Source organism: Anomaloglossus baeobatrachus, chromosome 9 (assembly GCF_048569485.1).
Source record: "Anomaloglossus baeobatrachus isolate aAnoBae1 chromosome 9, aAnoBae1.hap1, whole genome shotgun sequence".
In the NCBI taxonomy this organism is placed as follows: domain Eukaryota; kingdom Metazoa; phylum Chordata; class Amphibia; order Anura; family Aromobatidae; genus Anomaloglossus; species Anomaloglossus baeobatrachus.
The window spans coordinates 164,053,175-164,074,647 of NC_134361.1; the positions used below are offsets into that span (position 1 = coordinate 164,053,175).

Sequence of the window (21,473 nt, forward strand, 5' to 3'; positions counted from 1 at the left end):
TCACGATACAAAAAGACGGACAGGACAGGTTGCCTGACTTTCCGTCACTGCCACCCTTTGCCATCCTTACCCGTAGAAAGCCCTTTCATCATCCCCAAACCCTAATCTTTTCCCTTTCCTTCCCAGCCCCCAAACCCTGCCCTCTGTACCTTTCTCACCACCCGCTTCCCTTCTCCTGTCATCCCCCTACCACCCGGGAAAAAAAGAGATTGCCCCCTCCTTCCACTAGCCCACCCTCCCACCCAAAGAACAACTTCTTCTGCGCAGCTTGTTTTCTAGGCAGCAGCGCTATTGTGATGTCATCGGGGGGCATTGTGACAAGCCGCCAGTGTTCCGTCTCTTCATGTTGTGCACAGTTCAAACGGAAAATACATCAACAGGCAGACTACAGAAAAGCTTACTATCAAAGGTTAGAGGGGGGCTTTCTCAGAGGGCTTTTTACAGTTTTTCTATTCCCAATTAGCCGTTTAAGTGTACTTATTGAAAGTAGTAATTCTTTCATAGGCCGCCCTTTCTTAGTATTTGACGTTCCTTATATTGCGGTATGAGGCTTCGCAGTAGGTTGCAAACATTCATCACCCATGACTGTCCCCAATTGAGCTCAGAAGCTCAATGTCTATCATGACCTCTCTTTTAGAATGTCCAAGAGCAAGCAAACTATTCCTCCAGGAGAGGGCGCCAACAGACTACTAAAGAGATCATCATTACTCAAAGAAAACCCCAAAAACCAATGCATGATAGGAATAAACAGGTAACTTTCTTTGGAGTGGAAGCGGAGAGATCGCACCAGATGCCAATTCTAGATCTTATCACACCTGTGGTCACTGCAGCAGCAGGTGAATCCACTTTGTCCAAAAGGGATCTATTCCATTCAATTGCAAATGATCTAGATAAGACAGAGAACTGCAGCACGGGGACATAGCCGAGTTGGTCAGGTTGAGTGGTGATGAGTTTGCTATTTGGATGAATAAAGAAAGTCAAAAGTGTGAAAGATAAAAAACAAAAGGAGGAAGTGTGAAAAGTGAATGGGCCAAATTGAGGTGCATATGAAGACGTATGCTTTCTTCCAATTCATTAAATCGGGCTAATATGAATCAGGTGAATTGAGTTCTGCTTTTGGAAACTGGGTTAAGAAGTGGTGCACCGTTCCTGGAGGTACTGCAATACCAGGTCAATGCGTGGAGTGGACAGAGCAAGCTCTTTTTCCATCTCCCTGTTCTAAAAATCCATTTAATATATGGTCCCCAGATAGGGGACGTATCAGATATTAAACTGATAAGAACAGATACTACACTTGATCTTAGCCAAAAGGCCGAGAAGCGATAACCAGAATTGGTTTGGGCCTCGAGTGGCACCCTGGCCTATGCCGGACACATCTTAGGGAGAGAGAGCGAGAGGGAGACAAACCCACGCCTACACAAGACATTTTGTCACCCAAGCCAACCCTTGAAAAGGCTGCTTTGCAGAGCAAAAACAAGAAGAATGGTGCGTTTTGCAGCCGCCGCCCACTGCAATGAATCTGAATAACTCCTCCTTTAGGGCGCAAGCAACTCCCCTCCCCCTTGCAGTCTTTCCAATTCACGATACAAAAAGACGGACAGGACAGGTTGCCTGACTTTCCGTCACTGCCACCCTTTGCCATCCTTACCCGTAGAAAGCCCTTTCATCATCCCCAAACCCTAATCTTTTCCCTTTCCTTCCCAGCCCCCAAACCCTGCCCTCTGTACCTTTCTCACCACCCGCTTCCCTTCTCCTGTCATCCCCCTACCACCCGGGAAAAAAAGAGATTGCCCCCTCCTTACACTAGCCCACCCTCCCACCCAAAGAACAACTTCTTCTGCGCAGCTTGTTTTCTAGGCAGCAGCGCTATTGTGATGTCATCGGGGGGCATTGTGACAAGCCGCCAGTGTTCCGTCTCTTCATGTTGTGCACAGTTCAAACGGAAAATACATCAACAGGCAGACTACAGAAAAGCTTACTATCAAAGGTTAGAGGGGGGCTTTCTCAGAGGGCTTTTTACAGTTTTTCTATTCCCAATTAGCCGTTTAAGTGTACTTATTGAAAGTAGTAATTCTTTCATAGGCCGCCCTTTCTTAGTATTTGACGTTCCTTATATTGCGGTATGAGGCTTCGCAGTAGGTTGCAAACATTCATCACCCATGACTGTCCCCAATTGAGCTCAGAAGCTCAATGTCTATCATGACCTCTCTTTTAGAATGTCCAAGAGCAAGCAAACTATTCCTCCAGGAGAGGGCGCCAACAGACTACTAAAGAGATCATCATTACTCAAAGAAAACCCCAAAAACCAATGCATGATAGGAATAAACAGGTAACTTTCTTTGGAGTGGAAGCGGAGAGATCGCACCAGATGCCAATTCTAGATCTTATCACACCTGTGGTCACTGCAGCAGCAGGTGAATCCACTTTGTCCAAAAGGGATCTATTCCATTCAATTGCAAATGATCTAGATAAGACAGAGAACTGCAGCACGGGGACATAGCCGAGTTGGTCAGGTTGAGTGGTGATGAGTTTGCTATTTGGATGAATAAAGAAAGTCAAAAGTGTGAAAGATAAAAAACAAAAGGAGGAAGTGTGAAAAGTGAATGGGCCAAATTGAGGTGCATATGAAGACGTATGCTTTCTTCCAATTCATTAAATCGGGCTAATATGAATCAGGTGAATTGAGTTCTGCTTTTGGAAACTGGGTTAAGAAGGGGTGCACCGTTCCTGGAGGTACTGCAATACCAGGTCAATGCGTGGAGTGGACAGAGCAAGCTCTTTTTCCATCTCCCTGTTCTAAAAATCCATTTAATATATGGTCCCCAGATAGGGGACGTATCAGATATTAAACTGATAAGAACAGATACTACACTTGATCTTAGCCAAAAGGCCGAGAAGCGATAACCAGAATTGGTTTGGGCCTCGAGTGGCACCCTGGCCTATGCCGGACACATCTTAGGGAGAGAGAGCGAGAGGGAGACAAACCCACGCCTACACAAGACATTTTGTCACCCAAGCCAACCCTTGAAAAGGCTGCTTTGCAGAGCAAAAACAAGAAGAATGGTGCGTTTTGCAGCCGCCGCCCACTGCAATGAATCTGAATAACTCCTCCTTTAGGGCGCAAGCAACTCCCCTCCCCCTTGCAGTCTTTCCAATTCACGATACAAAAAGACGGACAGGACAGGTTGCCTGACTTTCCGTCACTGCCACCCTTTGCCATCCTTACCCGTAGAAAGCCCTTTCATCATCCCCAAACCCTAATCTTTTCCCTTTCCTTCCCAGCCCCCAAACCCTGCCCTCTGTACCTTTCTCACCACCCGCTTCCCTTCTCCTGTCATCCCCCTACCACCCGGGAAAAAAAGAGATTGCCCCCTCCTTACACTAGCCCACCCTCCCACCCAAAGAACAACTTCTTCTGCGCAGCTTGTTTTCTAGGCAGCAGCGCTATTGTGATGTCATCGGGGGGCATTGTGACAAGCCGCCAGTGTTCCGTCTCTTCATGTTGTGCACAGTTCAAACGGAAAATACATCAACAGGCAGACTACGGAAAAGCTTACTATCAAAGGTTAGAGGGGGGCTTTCTCAGAGGGCTTTTTACAGTTTTTCTATTCCCAATTAGCCGTTTAAGTGTACTTATTGAAAGTAGTAATTCTTTCATAGGCCGCCCTTTCTTAGTATTTGACGTTCCTTATATTGCGGTATGAGGCTTCGCAGTAGGTTGCAAACATTCATCACCCATGACTGTCCCCAATTGAGCTCAGAAGCTCAATGTCTATCATGACCTCTCTTTTAGAATGTCCAAGAGCAAGCAAACTATTCCTCCAGGAGAGGGCGCCAACAGACTACTAAAGAGATCATCATTACTCAAAGAAAACCCCAAAAACCAATGCATGATAGGAATAAACAGGTAACTTTCTTTGGAGTGGAAGCGGAGAGATCGCACCAGATGCCAATTCTAGATCTTATCACACTTGTGGTCACTGCAGCAGCAGGTGAATCCACTTTGTCCAAAAGGGATCTATTCCATTCAATTGCAAATGATCTAGATAAGACAGAGAACTGCAGCACGGGGACATAGCCGAGTTGGTCAGGTTGAGTGGTGATGAGTTTGCTATTTGGATGAATAAAGAAAGTCAAAAGTGTGAAAGATAAAAAACAAAAGGAGGAAGTGTGAAAAGTGAATGGGCCAAATTGAGGTGCATATGAAGACGTATGCTTTCTTCCAATTCATTAAATCGGGCTAATATGAATCAGGTGAATTGAGTTCTGCTTTTGGAAACTGGGTTAAGAAGGGGTGCACCGTTCCTGGAGGTACTGCAATACCAGGTCAATGCGTGGAGTGGACAGAGCAAGCTCTTTTTCCATCTCCCTGTTCTAAAAATCCATTTAATATATGGTCCCCAGATAGGGGACGTATCAGATATTAAACTGATAAGAACAGATACTACACTTGATCTTAGCCAAAAGGCCGAGAAGCGATAACCAGAATTGGTTTGGGCCTCGAGTGGCACCCTGGCCTATGCCGGACACATCTTAGGGAGAGAGAGCGAGAGGGAGACAAACCCACGCCTACACAAGACATTTTGTCACCCAAGCCAACCCTTGAAAAGGCTGCTTTGCAGAGCAAAAACAAGAAGAATGGTGCGTTTTGCAGCCGCCGCCCACTGCAATGAATCTGAATAACTCCTCCTTTAGGGCGCAAGCAACTCCCCTCCCCCTTGCAGTCTTTCCAATTCACGATACAAAAAGACGGACAGGACAGGTTGCCTGACTTTCCGTCACTGCCACCCTTTGCCATCCTTACCCGTAGAAAGCCCTTTCATCATCCCCAAACCCTAATCTTTTCCCTTTCCTTCCCAGCCCCCAAACCCTGCCCTCTGTACCTTTCTCACCACCCGCTTCCCTTCTCCTGTCATCCCCCTACCACCCGGGAAAAAAAGAGATTGCCCCCTCCTTCCACTAGCCCACCCTCCCACCCAAAGAACAACTTCTTCTGCGCAGCTTGTTTTCTAGGCAGCAGCGCTATTGTGATGTCATCGGGGGGCATTGTGACAAGCCGCCAGTGTTCCGTCTCTTCATGTTGTGCACAGTTCAAACGGAAAATACATCAACAGGCAGACTACAGAAAAGCTTACTATCAAAGGTTAGAGGGGGGCTTTCTCAGAGGGCTTTTTACAGTTTTTCTATTCCCAATTAGCCGTTTAAGTGTACTTATTGAAAGTAGTAATTCTTTCATAGGCCGCCCTTTCTTAGTATTTGACGTTCCTTATATTGCGGTATGAGGCTTCGCAGTAGGTTGCAAACATTCATCACCCATGACTGTCCCCAATTGAGCTCAGAAGCTCAATGTCTATCATGACCTCTCTTTTAGAATGTCCAAGAGCAAGCAAACTATTCCTCCAGGAGAGGGCGCCAACAGACTACTAAAGAGATCATCATTACTCAAAGAAAACCCCAAAAACCAATGCATGATAGGAATAAACAGGTAACTTTCTTTGGAGTGGAAGCGGAGAGATCGCACCAGATGCCAATTCTAGATCTTATCACACCTGTGGTCACTGCAGCAGCAGGTGAATCCACTTTGTCCAAAAGGGATCTATTCCATTCAATTGCAAATGATCTAGATAAGACAGAGAACTGCAGCACGGGGACATAGCCGAGTTGGTCAGGTTGAGTGGTGATGAGTTTGCTATTTGGATGAATAAAGAAAGTCAAAAGTGTGAAAGATAAAAAACAAAAGGAGGAAGTGTGAAAAGTGAATGGGCCAAATTGAGGTGCATATGAAGACGTATGCTTTCTTCCAATTCATTAAATCGGGCTAATATGAATCAGGTGAATTGAGTTCTGCTTTTGGAAACTGGGTTAAGAAGGGGTGCACCGTTCCTGGAGGTACTGCAATACCAGGTCAATGCGTGGAGTGGACAGAGCAAGCTCTTTTTCCATCTCCCTGTTCTAAAAATCCATTTAATATATGGTCCCCAGATAGGGGACGTATCAGATATTAAACTGATAAGAACAGATACTACACTTGATCTTAGCCAAAAGGCCGAGAAGCGATAACCAGAATTGGTTTGGGCCTCGAGTGGCACCCTGGCCTATGCCGGACACATCTTAGGGAGAGAGAGCGAGAGGGAGACAAACCCACGCCTACACAAGACATTTTGTCACCCAAGCCAACCCTTGAAAAGGCTGCTTTGCAGAGCAAAAACAAGAAGAATGGTGCGTTTTGCAGCCGCCGCCCACTGCAATGAATCTGAATAACTCCTCCTTTAGGGCGCAAGCAACTCCCCTCCCCCTTGCAGTCTTTCCAATTCACGATACAAAAAGACGGACAGGACAGGTTGCCTGACTTTCCGTCACTGCCACCCTTTGCCATCCTTACCCGTAGAAAGCCCTTTCATCATCCCCAAACCCTAATCTTTTCCCTTTCCTTCCCAGCCCCCAAACCCTGCCCTCTGTACCTTTCTCACCACCCGCTTCCCTTCTCCTGTCATCCCCCTACCACCCGGGAAAAAAAGAGATTGCCCCCTCCTTCCACTAGCCCACCCTCCCACCCAAAGAACAACTTCTTCTGCGCAGCTTGTTTTCTAGGCAGCAGCGCTATTGTGATGTCATCGGGGGGCATTGTGACAAGCCGCCAGTGTTCCGTCTCTTCATGTTGTGCACAGTTCAAACGGAAAATACATCAACAGGCAGACTACGGAAAAGCTTACTATCAAAGGTTAGAGGGGGGCTTTCTCAGAGGGCTTTTTACAGTTTTTCTATTCCCAATTAGCCGTTTAAGTGTACTTATTGAAAGTAGTAATTCTTTCATAGGCCGCCCTTTCTTAGTATTTGACGTTCCTTATATTGCGGTATGAGGCTTCGCAGTAGGTTGCAAACATTCATCACCCATGACTGTCCCCAATTGAGCTCAGAAGCTCAATGTCTATCATGACCTCTCTTTTAGAATGTCCAAGAGCAAGCAAACTATTCCTCCAGGAGAGGGCGCCAACAGACTACTAAAGAGATCATCATTACTCAAAGAAAACCCCAAAAACCAATGCATGATAGGAATAAACAGGTAACTTTCTTTGGAGTGGAAGCGGAGAGATCGCACCAGATGCCAATTCTAGATCTTATCACACCTGTGGTCACTGCAGCAGCAGGTGAATCCACTTTGTCCAAAAGGGATCTATTCCATTCAATTGCAAATGATCTAGATAAGACAGAGAACTGCAGCACGGGGACATAGCCGAGTTGGTCAGGTTGAGTGGTGATGAGTTTGCTATTTGGATGAATAAAGAAAGTCAAAAGTGTGAAAGATAAAAAACAAAAGGAGGAAGTGTGAAAAGTGAATGGGCCAAATTGAGGTGCATATGAAGACGTATGCTTTCTTCCAATTCATTAAATCGGGCTAATATGAATCAGGTGAATTGAGTTCTGCTTTTGGAAACTGGGTTAAGAAGGGGTGCACCGTTCCTGGAGGTACTGCAATACCAGGTCAATGCGTGGAGTGGACAGAGCAAGCTCTTTTTCCATCTCCCTGTTCTAAAAATCCATTTAATATATGGTCCCCAGATAGGGGACGTATCAGATATTAAACTGATAAGAACAGATACTACACTTGATCTTAGCCAAAAGGCCGAGAAGCGATAACCAGAATTGGTTTGGGCCTCGAGTGGCACCCTGGCCTATGCCGGACACATCTTAGGGAGAGAGAGCGAGAGGGAGACAAACCCACGCCTACACAAGACATTTTGTCACCCAAGCCAACCCTTGAAAAGGCTGCTTTGCAGAGCAAAAACAAGAAGAATGGTGCGTTTTGCAGCCGCCGCCCACTGCAATGAATCTGAATAACTCCTCCTTTAGGGCGCAAGCAACTCCCCTCCCCCTTGCAGTCTTTCCAATTCACGATACAAAAAGACGGACAGGACAGGTTGCCTGACTTTCCGTCACTGCCACCCTTTGCCATCCTTACCCGTAGAAAGCCCTTTCATCATCCCCAAACCCTAATCTTTTCCCTTTCCTTCCCAGCCCCCAAACCCTGCCCTCTGTACCTTTCTCACCACCCGCTTCCCTTCTCCTGTCATCCCCCTACCACCCGGGAAAAAAAGAGATTGCCCCCTCCTTCCACTAGCCCACCCTCCCACCCAAAGAACAACTTCTTCTGCGCAGCTTGTTTTCTAGGCAGCAGCGCTATTGTGATGTCATCGGGGGGCATTGTGACAAGCCGCCAGTGTTCCGTCTCTTCATGTTGTGCACAGTTCAAACGGAAAATACATCAACAGGCAGACTACAGAAAAGCTTACTATCAAAGGTTAGAGGGGGGCTTTCTCAGAGGGCTTTTTACAGTTTTTCTATTCCCAATTAGCCGTTTAAGTGTACTTATTGAAAGTAGTAATTCTTTCATAGGCCGCCCTTTCTTAGTATTTGACGTTCCTTATATTGCGGTATGAGGCTTCGCAGTAGGTTGCAAACATTCATCACCCATGACTGTCCCCAATTGAGCTCAGAAGCTCAATGTCTATCATGACCTCTCTTTTAGAATGTCCAAGAGCAAGCAAACTATTCCTCCAGGAGAGGGCGCCAACAGACTACTAAAGAGATCATCATTACTCAAAGAAAACCCCAAAAACCAATGCATGATAGGAATAAACAGGTAACTTTCTTTGGAGTGGAAGCGGAGAGATCGCACCAGATGCCAATTCTAGATCTTATCACACCTGTGGTCACTGCAGCAGCAGGTGAATCCACTTTGTCCAAAAGGGATCTATTCCATTCAATTGCAAATGATCTAGATAAGACAGAGAACTGCAGCACGGGGACATAGCCGAGTTGGTCAGGTTGAGTGGTGATGAGTTTGCTATTTGGATGAATAAAGAAAGTCAAAAGTGTGAAAGATAAAAAACAAAAGGAGGAAGTGTGAAAAGTGAATGGGCCAAATTGAGGTGCATATGAAGACGTATGCTTTCTTCCAATTCATTAAATCGGGCTAATATGAATCAGGTGAATTGAGTTCTGCTTTTGGAAACTGGGTTAAGAAGGGGTGCACCGTTCCTGGAGGTACTGCAATACCAGGTCAATGCGTGGAGTGGACAGAGCAAGCTCTTTTTCCATCTCCCTGTTCTAAAAATCCATTTAATATATGGTCCCCAGATAGGGGACGTATCAGATATTAAACTGATAAGAACAGATACTACACTTGATCTTAGCCAAAAGGCCGAGAAGCGATAACCAGAATTGGTTTGGGCCTCGAGTGGCACCCTGGCCTATGCCGGACACATCTTAGGGAGAGAGAGCGAGAGGGAGACAAACCCACGCCTACACAAGACATTTTGTCACCCAAGCCAACCCTTGAAAAGGCTGCTTTGCAGAGCAAAAACAAGAAGAATGGTGCGTTTTGCAGCCGCCGCCCACTGCAATGAATCTGAATAACTCCTCCTTTAGGGCGCAAGCAACTCCCCTCCCCCTTGCAGTCTTTCCAATTCACGATACAAAAAGACGGACAGGACAGGTTGCCTGACTTTCCGTCACTGCCACCCTTTGCCATCCTTACCCGTAGAAAGCCCTTTCATCATCCCCAAACCCTAATCTTTTCCCTTTCCTTCCCAGCCCCCAAACCCTGCCCTCTGTACCTTTCTCACCACCCGCTTCCCTTCTCCTGTCATCCCCCTACCACCCGGGAAAAAAAGAGATTGCCCCCTCCTTCCACTAGCCCACCCTCCCACCCAAAGAACAACTTCTTCTGCGCAGCTTGTTTTCTAGGCAGCAGCGCTATTGTGATGTCATCGGGGGGCATTGTGACAAGCCGCCAGTGTTCCGTCTCTTCATGTTGTGCACAGTTCAAACGGAAAATACATCAACAGGCAGACTACAGAAAAGCTTACTATCAAAGGTTAGAGGGGGGCTTTCTCAGAGGGCTTTTTACAGTTTTTCTATTCCCAATTAGCCGTTTAAGTGTACTTATTGAAAGTAGTAATTCTTTCATAGGCCGCCCTTTCTTAGTATTTGACGTTCCTTATATTGCGGTATGAGGCTTCGCAGTAGGTTGCAAACATTCATCACCCATGACTGTCCCCAATTGAGCTCAGAAGCTCAATGTCTATCATGACCTCTCTTTTAGAATGTCCAAGAGCAAGCAAACTATTCCTCCAGGAGAGGGCGCCAACAGACTACTAAAGAGATCATCATTACTCAAAGAAAACCCCAAAAACCAATGCATGATAGGAATAAACAGGTAACTTTCTTTGGAGTGGAAGCGGAGAGATCGCACCAGATGCCAATTCTAGATCTTATCACACCTGTGGTCACTGCAGCAGCAGGTGAATCCACTTTGTCCAAAAGGGATCTATTCCATTCAATTGCAAATGATCTAGATAAGACAGAGAACTGCAGCACGGGGACATAGCCGAGTTGGTCAGGTTGAGTGGTGATGAGTTTGCTATTTGGATGAATAAAGAAAGTCAAAAGTGTGAAAGATAAAAAACAAAAGGAGGAAGTGTGAAAAGTGAATGGGCCAAATTGAGGTGCATATGAAGACGTATGCTTTCTTCCAATTCATTAAATCGGGCTAATATGAATCAGGTGAATTGAGTTCTGCTTTTGGAAACTGGGTTAAGAAGGGGTGCACCGTTCCTGGAGGTACTGCAATACCAGGTCAATGCGTGGAGTGGACAGAGCAAGCTCTTTTTCCATCTCCCTGTTCTAAAAATCCATTTAATATATGGTCCCCAGATAGGGGACGTATCAGATATTAAACTGATAAGAACAGATACTACACTTGATCTTAGCCAAAAGGCCGAGAAGCGATAACCAGAATTGGTTTGGGCCTCGAGTGGCACCCTGGCCTATGCCGGACACATCTTAGGGAGAGAGAGCGAGAGGGAGACAAACCCACGCCTACACAAGACATTTTGTCACCCAAGCCAACCCTTGAAAAGGCTGCTTTGCAGAGCAAAAACAAGAAGAATGGTGCGTTTTGCAGCCGCCGCCCACTGCAATGAATCTGAATAACTCCTCCTTTAGGGCGCAAGCAACTCCCCTCCCCCTTGCAGTCTTTCCAATTCACGATACAAAAAGACGGACAGGACAGGTTGCCTGACTTTCCGTCACTGCCACCCTTTGCCATCCTTACCCGTAGAAAGCCCTTTCATCATCCCCAAACCCTAATCTTTTCCCTTTCCTTCCCAGCCCCCAAACCCTGCCCTCTGTACCTTTCTCACCACCCGCTTCCCTTCTCCTGTCATCCCCCTACCACCCGGGAAAAAAAGAGATTGCCCCCTCCTTCCACTAGCCCACCCTCCCACCCAAAGAACAACTTCTTCTGCGCAGCTTGTTTTCTAGGCAGCAGCGCTATTGTGATGTCATCGGGGGGCATTGTGACAAGCCGCCAGTGTTCCGTCTCTTCATGTTGTGCACAGTTCAAACGGAAAATACATCAACAGGCAGACTACAGAAAAGCTTACTATCAAAGGTTAGAGGGGGGCTTTCTCAGAGGGCTTTTTACAGTTTTTCTATTCCCAATTAGCCGTTTAAGTGTACTTATTGAAAGTAGTAATTCTTTCATAGGCCGCCCTTTCTTAGTATTTGACGTTCCTTATATTGCGGTATGAGGCTTCGCAGTAGGTTGCAAACATTCATCACCCATGACTGTCCCCAATTGAGCTCAGAAGCTCAATGTCTATCATGACCTCTCTTTTAGAATGTCCAAGAGCAAGCAAACTATTCCTCCAGGAGAGGGCGCCAACAGACTACTAAAGAGATCATCATTACTCAAAGAAAACCCCAAAAACCAATGCATGATAGGAATAAACAGGTAACTTTCTTTGGAGTGGAAGCGGAGAGATCGCAACAGATGCCAATTCTAGATCTTATCACACCTGTGGTCACTGCAGCAGCAGGTGAATCCACTTTGTCCAAAAGGGATCTATTCCATTCAATTGCAAATGATCTAGATAAGACAGAGAACTGCAGCACGGGGACATAGCCGAGTTGGTCAGGTTGAGTGGTGATGAGTTTGCTATTTGGATGAATAAAGAAAGTCAAAAGTGTGAAAGATAAAAAACAAAAGGAGGAAGTGTGAAAAGTGAATGGGCCAAATTGAGGTGCATATGAAGACGTATGCTTTCTTCCAATTCATTAAATCGGGCTAATATGAATCAGGTGAATTGAGTTCTGCTTTTGGAAACTGGGTTAAGAAGGGGTGCACCGTTCCTGGAGGTACTGCAATACCAGGTCAATGCGTGGAGTGGACAGAGCAAGCTCTTTTTCCATCTCCCTGTTCTAAAAATCCATTTAATATATGGTCCCCAGATAGGGGACGTATCAGATATTAAACTGATAAGAACAGATACTACACTTGATCTTAGCCAAAAGGCCGAGAAGCGATAACCAGAATTGGTTTGGGCCTCGAGTGGCACCCTGGCCTATGCCGGACACATCTTAGGGAGAGAGAGCGAGAGGGAGACAAACCCACGCCTACACAAGACATTTTGTCACCCAAGCCAACCCTTGAAAAGGCTGCTTTGCAGAGCAAAAACAAGAAGAATGGTGCGTTTTGCAGCCGCCGCCCACTGCAATGAATCTGAATAACTCCTCCTTTAGGGCGCAAGCAACTCCCCTCCCCCTTGCAGTCTTTCCAATTCACGATACAAAAAGACGGACAGGACAGGTTGCCTGACTTTCCGTCACTGCCACCCTTTGCCATCCTTACCCGTAGAAAGCCCTTTCATCATCCCCAAACCCTAATCTTTTCCCTTTCCTTCCCAGCCCCCAAACCCTGCCCTCTGTACCTTTCTCACCACCCGCTTCCCTTCTCCTGTCATCCCCCTACCACCCGGGAAAAAAAGAGATTGCCCCCTCCTTCCACTAGCCCACCCTCCCACCCAAAGAACAACTTCTTCTGCGCAGCTTGTTTTCTAGGCAGCAGCGCTATTGTGATGTCATCGGGGGGCATTGTGACAAGCCGCCAGTGTTCCGTCTCTTCATGTTGTGCACAGTTCAAACGGAAAATACATCAACAGGCAGACTACAGAAAAGCTTACTATCAAAGGTTAGAGGGGGGCTTTCTCAGAGGGCTTTTTACAGTTTTTCTATTCCCAATTAGCCGTTTAAGTGTACTTATTGAAAGTAGTAATTCTTTCATAGGCCGCCCTTTCTTAGTATTTGACGTTCCTTATATTGCGGTATGAGGCTTCGCAGTAGGTTGCAAACATTCATCACCCATGACTGTCCCCAATTGAGCTCAGAAGCTCAATGTCTATCATGACCTCTCTTTTAGAATGTCCAAGAGCAAGCAAACTATTCCTCCAGGAGAGGGCGCCAACAGACTACTAAAGAGATCATCATTACTCAAAGAAAACCCCAAAAACCAATGCATGATAGGAATAAACAGGTAACTTTCTTTGGAGTGGAAGCGGAGAGATCGCACCAGATGCCAATTCTAGATCTTATCACACCTGTGGTCACTGCAGCAGCAGGTGAATCCACTTTGTCCAAAAGGGATCTATTCCATTCAATTGCAAATGATCTAGATAAGACAGAGAACTGCAGCACGGGGACATAGCCGAGTTGGTCAGGTTGAGTGGTGATGAGTTTGCTATTTGGATGAATAAAGAAAGTCAAAAGTGTGAAAGATAAAAAACAAAAGGAGGAAGTGTGAAAAGTGAATGGGCCAAATTGAGGTGCATATGAAGACGTATGCTTTCTTCCAATTCATTAAATCGGGCTAATATGAATCAGGTGAATTGAGTTCTGCTTTTGGAAACTGGGTTAAGAAGGGGTGCACCGTTCCTGGAGGTACTGCAATACCAGGTCAATGCGTGGAGTGGACAGAGCAAGCTCTTTTTCCATCTCCCTGTTCTAAAAATCCATTTAATATATGGTCCCCAGATAGGGGACGTATCAGATATTAAACTGATAAGAACAGATTTTTGATTTAACAGCATCTTTATTATCATGCACTACTCACAAAAAGGTAACAAACCGTGTACAGTGCCGCAGCCCCGTACACACAGAACTATACAATCCTTCTTACATAGCCATAGAGTACGACGCACTAAACTATACATCACACTCCTATGCTTATCCATAACACTCAAGCTGAAAGAAAAAGTTAGACCATAAATAACGACGAACCGGCGATTGGGGGATGGGGGTAGGGGAAAAGGGGGATAGGGTGGGGAAATCACAGGCCCGAAGCTTTATTGAAAGACGCACATAACGGGAAAAGGAGGGAGGGGGCATGGAAGAGGTCTAAACCTCCTCCTCGGCGCTGTCGTCCGGACTGTCCATGATGGAATAGTCTCTGAGCAGGCTGTGGATCAGCCTGCGGCAGTCCTGGATAGACATCCTCTCCCTCTTCAAGATGAGCCGGTTCCTGGCGACCCAAATAGCGTCCTTAAAGCAGTTCATAAGGCGCCAAGCCTCCTGGATGGCTCCAACGGTGTGAGTCCCAGGGAAGAGTCCATAAAGTACGGAATGGTACGATAGGCTCCCTCTGGGGACGGAGTTCCTCAGGTCATCCTCCAGGGCAACCAACAGGCGCTGTGCGAAACGGCAGTCCCAAAAGGCGTGCAGCGATGTTTCCTCCACGAAGGGGCACCTTGGGCAGTACCGGGTTTTGCACAGGTTCCGGGCGTGCATGAATGACCGGACGGGCAGTCCGCCCTGTATCGCCATCCATGACAAGTCCTTGTGCCCGTTGGTCAATCCAGCCGATGACACGTTTGTCCAAACAGTCTCCAGTGTGTCGTGATGAAGTCCTGGAATGTTCTCCATTTCGTCCTTGGCTCTGATGAGTTTGTGGATAGTCTTTGGCTTCCACAAATCAGGCTTGAGTCCCTCCAGTTGGTGTTCCCTCACAAACCGAACCACGTCTCCGTAGAACCATGGCGCCGTCCAGTTGTAGGGGAAGGAGCTGTCCCACTTGTCCCAGCCTAACCGTCTCCAAAGGGGGAGCAGGAAGAAGCGAGACATGGACCCACCCGCGGAACCTCTCTTGACTCGCAGAGTTCGGCGAACGCAGTCACATACGAAGGAGGATCGCAGGAGGGTGGGGATATCGGGTACGCCCTTCCCACCCTTGCGAGGATCCTTGTACATGATGCTCCGCTTTACTCTGTCCATCTTGGATCCCCAGACAAAACGAAACACCGTCCTGGTAATGGCCCTGCACACGGTGGCAAGGGGGGGCCAGGCCTGGGCCGTGTACTGCAGCACGGGCAGTACCTCGTTACGCAGGACCAGTGCTTTGCCCTCACAGGTGAGGCGTCTGAGGCTCCACAGACCGATCCGTTGGGTGATCTTGGTCAAGCGTTCCTCCCAGGACTTGAGGGCTGCTCCTTCCTTCCCGAACCAGACTCCAAGAACCTTGATGAAATCCGGCTGGATGCTGAAAGGGAAGGGGGCGGAAGAGGCCGGCTGCCAGTCCCCGAAGAGCATGGCTTCCGACTTCCCGCAGTTGACTTTGGCTCCCGAAGCCCGTCCGAAGGTCTCACAGGTCTGGACGAGGGTGTCGACTGAGCGCCGGTCCGCGCAGAAGACGGTCACGTCGTCCATGTAGAGCGAGCACTTGACCTCGAAGCGTTCTGGTCCTGGTGCGGTGATCCCTCTGATCTCTCCATTCCGCCGGATAGCCTCTGCAAAGAGTTCTATAACACAAACAAAAAGAAGAGGTGACAGAGGACAGCCTTGTCTGACCCCTGAGAGGACCGGGAAGGGGTCAGTCTTCCAGCCGTTTACCAACACCGAGCTGTGAATATCAAAATACATTAGTTGGACATACAAGCAAAACATGTTACCCAAACCTAACCTGTGCAGAGCTTTGCCCAGGAACTCATGGGAGACACGGTCGAAGGCCTTTTCCTGATCCAACGAGATCAGGGCTGCGTGCACCCGGCGGGCTTTGATGTACTCGACCGTGTCCCGCATGAGAGCCAGGCTGTCTGCGATGCGACGTCCGGGGATGCCGCAGGTCTGATCCGGGTGGATGATCCGTCCGATAACAGTCTTCAATCTCGTTGCCATCGTCTTGGCCAGGATCTTGTAGTCGACGTTCAGAAGGGTGATGGGACGCCAATTCTTCAGGTCGCACCTCTCTCCTTTACGCTTGTACAGGATCGTGACCATTCCTTCCCTCAGAGATGGAGGCATTCTGCCCTCCACCACCATCTCCTCATACAGCCCTAACAGGTCCGGACAGATTAGGTCTCCCAGCGCTACATAGAGCTCTGCTGGGAGGCCGTCACTGCCCGGTGTCCTGCCAGAACTAAAGGATTTGGCGGCCGAGAGCAGCTCGTCCACCGTCAGAGGAACATCCATGGCCGCCGCGTCTGCAGGGTCAAGATGGTTAGTGATACCTGACAGGAACTTATCGGCGGCCTCGGGGTCAGTAGTCTTGCGGGCGTAGAGTTCGCTGTAGAAGTCGCTGACGACCTTCATCACGTTCTCTTTCCCGCGTCGCATGTTTCCACTCTCGTCTCGTAGTTCATTCATGGGCGTGTGACCGGCGTGGAGTTTCCTGAAAAAGAACGAGTTACATTTCTCACCCTTCTCCAGGTTCTCCACTTTGGAACGGAAGACAATTCGCTCGGACTCCTCCTCGAAGTGCCTTTTCAGGCTCCTCTTAGTCTCCTCCAGCTCCTCTCTCACGTCCCAGCCGCATCGAAGAAGGTCCTGCAGGGAACGCAGCTCACGCTGGAGTCTCCTGAAGTCCCTCCTCTTCAGACACGCCTGTTGTTGACTCTTTGCCTGAAAGAAGAAACGGAACTCGAGTTTAACGTATTCCCACCAGTCAGAAACAGACTGGAAGCCCGCCTTGTAGGCCCGCCACGTGGAGTAGGCAGCTCTAAGCTCCTCCAGAATCTCACCCTTTTCCAGCAGAGAGCAGTTCAGCTTCCAGGAGCCCGGGCCAATGGGGAAGCCATGGCCCAGCACACCTTGAAAGTGAATGGCTCTGTGGTCAGAGAAGAAGCAGGGGACCATCGAGTGCCCACTCCGCCCAACCGCCCGAGAGGTAAACACAAAGTCAATCCTGGAACGCAGCGAGCCATCGGATCGGCACCATGAATAGTTCACGGATCCGTGTCCGATGGAGCCAACAACGTCCACAAGAGAGGCTTCGGTCACCATCTCAATGAGCAGTTTGGATGTGACGTCCAACTTGGCAGCCGTTCCAGAACTGCGTCCATCCTCCTCAATCGGGCAGTTGAAATCCCCGGCCATCACTACCGTCCTGGCGGTAGCGAGCTGAGGGCGCAGGGCTTGGAGGAGCTCCAGTCGATCGCTCTTCACAGGAGAAGCATACACATTGATGAACCTGACAGGTTCTCCCGCCCAGGTGCCATCCACGAGCATTAACCTGCCGCAGACGATTTCCTGAACAGAGTCCAATGTGAAGGCGCTTCCCCTGATCAGCACGGCGACCCCCGCGGACCTACAGTCGCCCCCGCCAGACCAGTAGGATGGGCCATGGGTCCACTCCCTGGCCAGATGGTTGAAGGACCTAGAGGAGGGAAGGGAGCATTCCTGCAGGAAAAATACATCACTAGACTGAGTGTTAAGGAACGTAAAAATTGTCTGACGTCGGAACTTGTCTCTGATGCTCCTAACATTAATGGAAAAGATGTTAATGTTAGCAGTCATTGGAGGAAAGAGAAAGTTAGAGCAGGCGGTGTGCCTTAGTTACCACTCCGGTCGGGCGGTTCTTCCTCTTTGGCACCTGCTGGTAAGGGTATCTCCAGCAGACCGTCTTCTGCTAGCTGATCAAGCAGGGATGGTGCCTCAGTGGCTTCCGACTCCTCCATTTCTTCTTCGGCCACAAGGGACTCCACCATCTGCTCCAACACGTCCGGTTCTGGGAGGAGGCCATCCTCCTCTTCCTGGGGTGGATTGGGGTCCACAATGAACAGCTTGGAAGGTTCTGCGACAGGACTATCTTCCACCTTCCTTTTCCTTTGGCCTGTACCTGAGGAGACAAGAGCTGGAAAATCCTCCTCGGTGAAAAGTGCAAGAGTGCTGAGGCCCTCTGCTCTCATGGTCTGGGGAGGGAGAGTGGGCTTTGGGGGGGGGGTGAGGAGACCAACTGAGGAGTAGGGAAATGAGGTGGAGGTAGTGGAATCCTCAGTAGGGTTGGCCGGGGGGGGAGGGGTTTGGACAGGGGTGACAGGGGGGGGGACCAGGGAGGGGGCAACAGTTTTCTTACCCTTCTTTTCCCTGGACTCCGTGGCTGCTGGGGCATCGGCTGGAGCCACGGTCGCCGGGTTCTTGGCCGCCTTGTCCTTGGCCTCTGTGGCCTTGGTCGTAGCTGCCTTGGTCGACGAAGCTGTGACTACCCGATACTGGGTCGCCGCGGCAACCCTTGCCCAGGATTTCTCCCGCTGTGGGCAGTCCTTGTAAAGGTGGTCCGCCTGTCCACATAGGTTGCAAGTCTTCTTCTTTGTGCAGTCCTTGGAGCTGTGTCCTGTCACCCGGCAAACCCTGCAGGCGTCCTCCTTGCAGGTCTTCATCGAATGCCCTTTCCCGCCACACTTCCTGCAGTTGTGTGGCATGTCCGGGTAGTAGATGAGACCAAAGGAGTTTCCCAGAGAGAATGTCGGGGGCAGGTGCTGGAGACCATCCTCGGATGCTGGTTCCCTGTAGAGTCGAACGGTTACTGACCACTTACCCGTCCAGAATCCGTTGCCGTTAAGGATGTGGGATGGCTCCCTCACCACTGTGCAGAGACGTCCCAGGAACGTGGAGATGTCTCTTCCTGGGGTGTGCGGGTTCCGCATGGAGACCGTGATCCTCCTTTCATCCCTCTGTATAGGACAGGATCCTAAAAAGGAATGAAAAGGGGAGTCCGGCATCGCTGCGTTCATCGCCTCCCAGTATCTCCTGCAGGCATTCACCGTGGCAAAGGTTACCAGAAAAATGCCAGTCATGAAGGTCTGGACACTCAGGGTTTCCGCCCTGGAGAAGCCCTGATCCAGAATCATCTTCTTGCAGAACACGTCGCTGGACATGTCCGGCAACCTACCATCCACCGCCTTTAGCTTCAGGGCGACCGTCTGCCGCATCCAAGGCTCCAGGGTTGGAGCCTTTTCAGGCGGCGTCCGGGCTCCCTCCGGCTGGCTGGCGTCGGAGGTAGGGGCCTCTTGGGCCGAAGAAGCCTCTGGATGAGCCTTCCTGGAGGTCCCTGGGTCCTGAGCCTTCTTGGCTGCCTTCTCTGGCTTGCTTGCCATGGCTGGTTCCTGCTTGAGTTCCCGGAGCTGGATCTTGGATTCTTCTCCGGGTGTCTTCTCCCGCTGTGTTCCTCCTCGAAGTTCCTCTGGTCTCCCCAAGTCTTCTCCGAGCCTTCGTCTTCTTGCTTCTTTCTGCCAAGCTCTTCTTCCGTCCGATCTCCCTCTTCCGGTCTCGGCTGGGCTTTGGAGCTCGTCTCCCTGATCGTATCTCGTCAAGTGTAGCTAGCTCAGTTTGTTCTGATAAGAACAGATACTACACTTGATCTTAGCCAAAAGGCCGAGAAGCGGTAACCAGAATTGGTTTGGGCCTCGAGTGGCACCCTGGCCTATGCCGGACACATCTTAGGGAGAGAGAGCGAGAGGGAGACAAACCCACGCCTACACAAGACATTTTGTCACCCAAGCCAACCCTTGAAAAGGCTGCTTTGCAGAGCAAAAACAAGAAGAATGGTGCGTTTTGCAGCCGCCGCCCACTGCAATGAATCTGAATAACTCCTCCTTTAGGGCGCAAGCAACTCCCCTCCCCCTTGCAGTCTTTCCAATTCACGATACAAAAAGACGGACAGGACAGGTTGCCTGACTTTCCGTCACTGCCACCCTTTGCCATCCTTACCCGTAGAAAGCCCTTTCATCATCCCCAAACCCTAATCTTTTCCCTTTCCTTCCCAGCCCCCAAACCCTGCCCTCTGTACCTTTCTCACCACCCGCTTCCCTTCTCCTGTCATCCCCCTACCACCCGGGAAAAAAAGAGATTGCCCCCTCCTTCCACTAGCCCACCCTCCCACCCAAAGAACAACTTCTTCTGCGCAGCTTGTTTTCTAGGCAGCAGCGCTATTGTGATGTCATCGGGGGGCATTGTGACAAGCCGCCAGTGTTCCGTCTCTTCATGTTGTGCACAGTTCAAACGGAAAATACATCAACAGGCAGACTACAGAAAAGCTTACTATCAAAGGTTAGAGGGGGGCTTTCTCAGAGGGCTTTTTACAGTTTTTCTATTCCCAATTAGCCGTTTAAGTGTACTTATTGAAAGTAGTAATTCTTTCATAGGCCGCCCTTTCTTAGTATTTGACGTTCCTTATATTGCGGTATGAGGCTTCGCAGTAGGTTGCAAACATTCATCACCCATGACTGTCCCCAATTGAGCTCAGAAGCTCAATGTCTATCATGACCTCTCTTTTAGAATGTCCAAGAGCAAGCAAACTATTCCTCCAGGAGAGGGCGCCAACAGACTACTAAAGAGATCATCATTACTCAAAGAAAACCCCAAAAACCAATGCATGATAGGAATAAACAGGTAACTTTCTTTGGAGTGGAAGCGGAGAGATCGCACCAGATGCCAATTCTAGATCTTATCACACCTGTGGTCACTGCAGCAGCAGGTGAATCCACTTTGTCCAAAAGGGATCTATTCCATTCAATTGCAAATGATCTAGATAAGACAGAGAACTGCAGCACGGGGACATAGCCGAGTTGGTCAGGTTGAGTGGTGATGAGTTTGCTATTTGGATGAATAAAGAAAGTCAAAAGTGTGAAAGATAAAAAACAAAAGGAGGAAGTGTGAAAAGTGAATGGGCCAAATTGAGGTGCATATGAAGACGTATGCTTTCTTCCAATTCATTAAATCGGGCTAATATGAATCAGGTGAATTGAGTTCTGCTTTTGGAAACTGGGTTAAGAAGGGGTGCACCGTTCCTGGAGGTACTGCAATACCAGGTCAATGCGTGGAGTGGACAGAGCAAGCTCTTTTTCCATCTCCCTGTTCTAAAAATCCATTTAATATATGGTCCCCAGATAGGGGACGTATCAGATATTAAACTGATAAGAACAGATACTACACTTGATCTTAGCCAAAAGGCCGAGAAGCGATAACCAGAATTGGTTTGGGCCTCGAGTGGCACCCTGGCCTATGCCGGACACATCTTAGGGAGAGAGAGCGAGAGGGAGACAAACCCACGCCTACACAAGACATTTTGTCACCCAAGCCAACCCTTGAAAAGGCTGCTTTGCAGAGCAAAAACAAGAAGAATGGTGCGTTTTGCAGCCGCCGCCCACTGCAATGAATCTGAATAACTCCTCCTTTAGGGCGCAAGCAACTCCCCTCCCCCTTGCAGTCTTTCCAATTCACGATACAAAAAGACGGACAGGACAGGTTGCCTGACTTTCCGTCACTGCCACCCTTTGCCATCCTTACCCGTAGAAAGCCCTTTCATCATCCCCAAACCCTAATCTTTTCACTTTCCTTCCCAGCCCCCAAACCCTGCCCTCTGT

The 21,473-nt window shown here is 48.9% G+C and overlaps 9 non-coding genes and 2 pseudogenes across 9 annotated transcripts; all 11 read right to left on the bottom strand.

Moving 5' to 3' along the window:
• Window positions 1–1,133: 1,133 nt before the first annotated feature.
• On the bottom strand, window positions 1,134–1,324 carry LOC142252814 (U2 spliceosomal RNA). The gene has a single exon (XR_012726180.1). It is a non-coding gene; the product is annotated as a U2 spliceosomal RNA (small nuclear RNA).
• Window positions 1,325–2,711: 1,387 nt separating this feature from the next.
• Window positions 2,712–2,902, bottom strand: LOC142254046 (U2 spliceosomal RNA). The gene has a single exon (XR_012727069.1). It is a non-coding gene; the product is annotated as a U2 spliceosomal RNA (small nuclear RNA).
• Window positions 2,903–4,289: 1,387 nt separating this feature from the next.
• On the bottom strand, window positions 4,290–4,480 carry LOC142254047 (U2 spliceosomal RNA). Its single transcript, XR_012727070.1, has one exon. It is a non-coding gene; the product is annotated as a U2 spliceosomal RNA (small nuclear RNA).
• Window positions 4,481–5,867: 1,387 nt separating this feature from the next.
• Window positions 5,868–6,058, bottom strand: LOC142254048 (U2 spliceosomal RNA). The gene has a single exon (XR_012727071.1). It is a non-coding gene; the product is annotated as a U2 spliceosomal RNA (small nuclear RNA).
• Window positions 6,059–7,445: 1,387 nt separating this feature from the next.
• LOC142254049 (U2 spliceosomal RNA) lies at window positions 7,446–7,636 on the bottom strand. The gene has a single exon (XR_012727072.1). It is a non-coding gene; the product is annotated as a U2 spliceosomal RNA (small nuclear RNA).
• Window positions 7,637–9,023: 1,387 nt separating this feature from the next.
• LOC142254050 (U2 spliceosomal RNA) lies at window positions 9,024–9,214 on the bottom strand. The gene has a single exon (XR_012727073.1). It is a non-coding gene; the product is annotated as a U2 spliceosomal RNA (small nuclear RNA).
• Window positions 9,215–10,601: 1,387 nt separating this feature from the next.
• On the bottom strand, window positions 10,602–10,792 carry LOC142254051 (U2 spliceosomal RNA). The gene has a single exon (XR_012727074.1). It is a non-coding gene; the product is annotated as a U2 spliceosomal RNA (small nuclear RNA).
• A 1,387-nt stretch (window positions 10,793–12,179) lies between these two features.
• Window positions 12,180–12,370, bottom strand: LOC142254052 (U2 spliceosomal RNA). The gene has a single exon (XR_012727075.1). It is a non-coding gene; the product is annotated as a U2 spliceosomal RNA (small nuclear RNA).
• Window positions 12,371–13,757: 1,387 nt separating this feature from the next.
• On the bottom strand, window positions 13,758–13,961 carry LOC142252999 (U2 spliceosomal RNA; annotated as a pseudogene).
• A 5,428-nt stretch (window positions 13,962–19,389) lies between these two features.
• LOC142253615 (U2 spliceosomal RNA) lies at window positions 19,390–19,494 on the bottom strand (annotated as a pseudogene).
• Window positions 19,495–20,881: 1,387 nt separating this feature from the next.
• LOC142254054 (U2 spliceosomal RNA) lies at window positions 20,882–21,072 on the bottom strand. The gene has a single exon (XR_012727077.1). It is a non-coding gene; the product is annotated as a U2 spliceosomal RNA (small nuclear RNA).
• Between the last annotated feature and the right edge of the window lie 401 nt (window positions 21,073–21,473).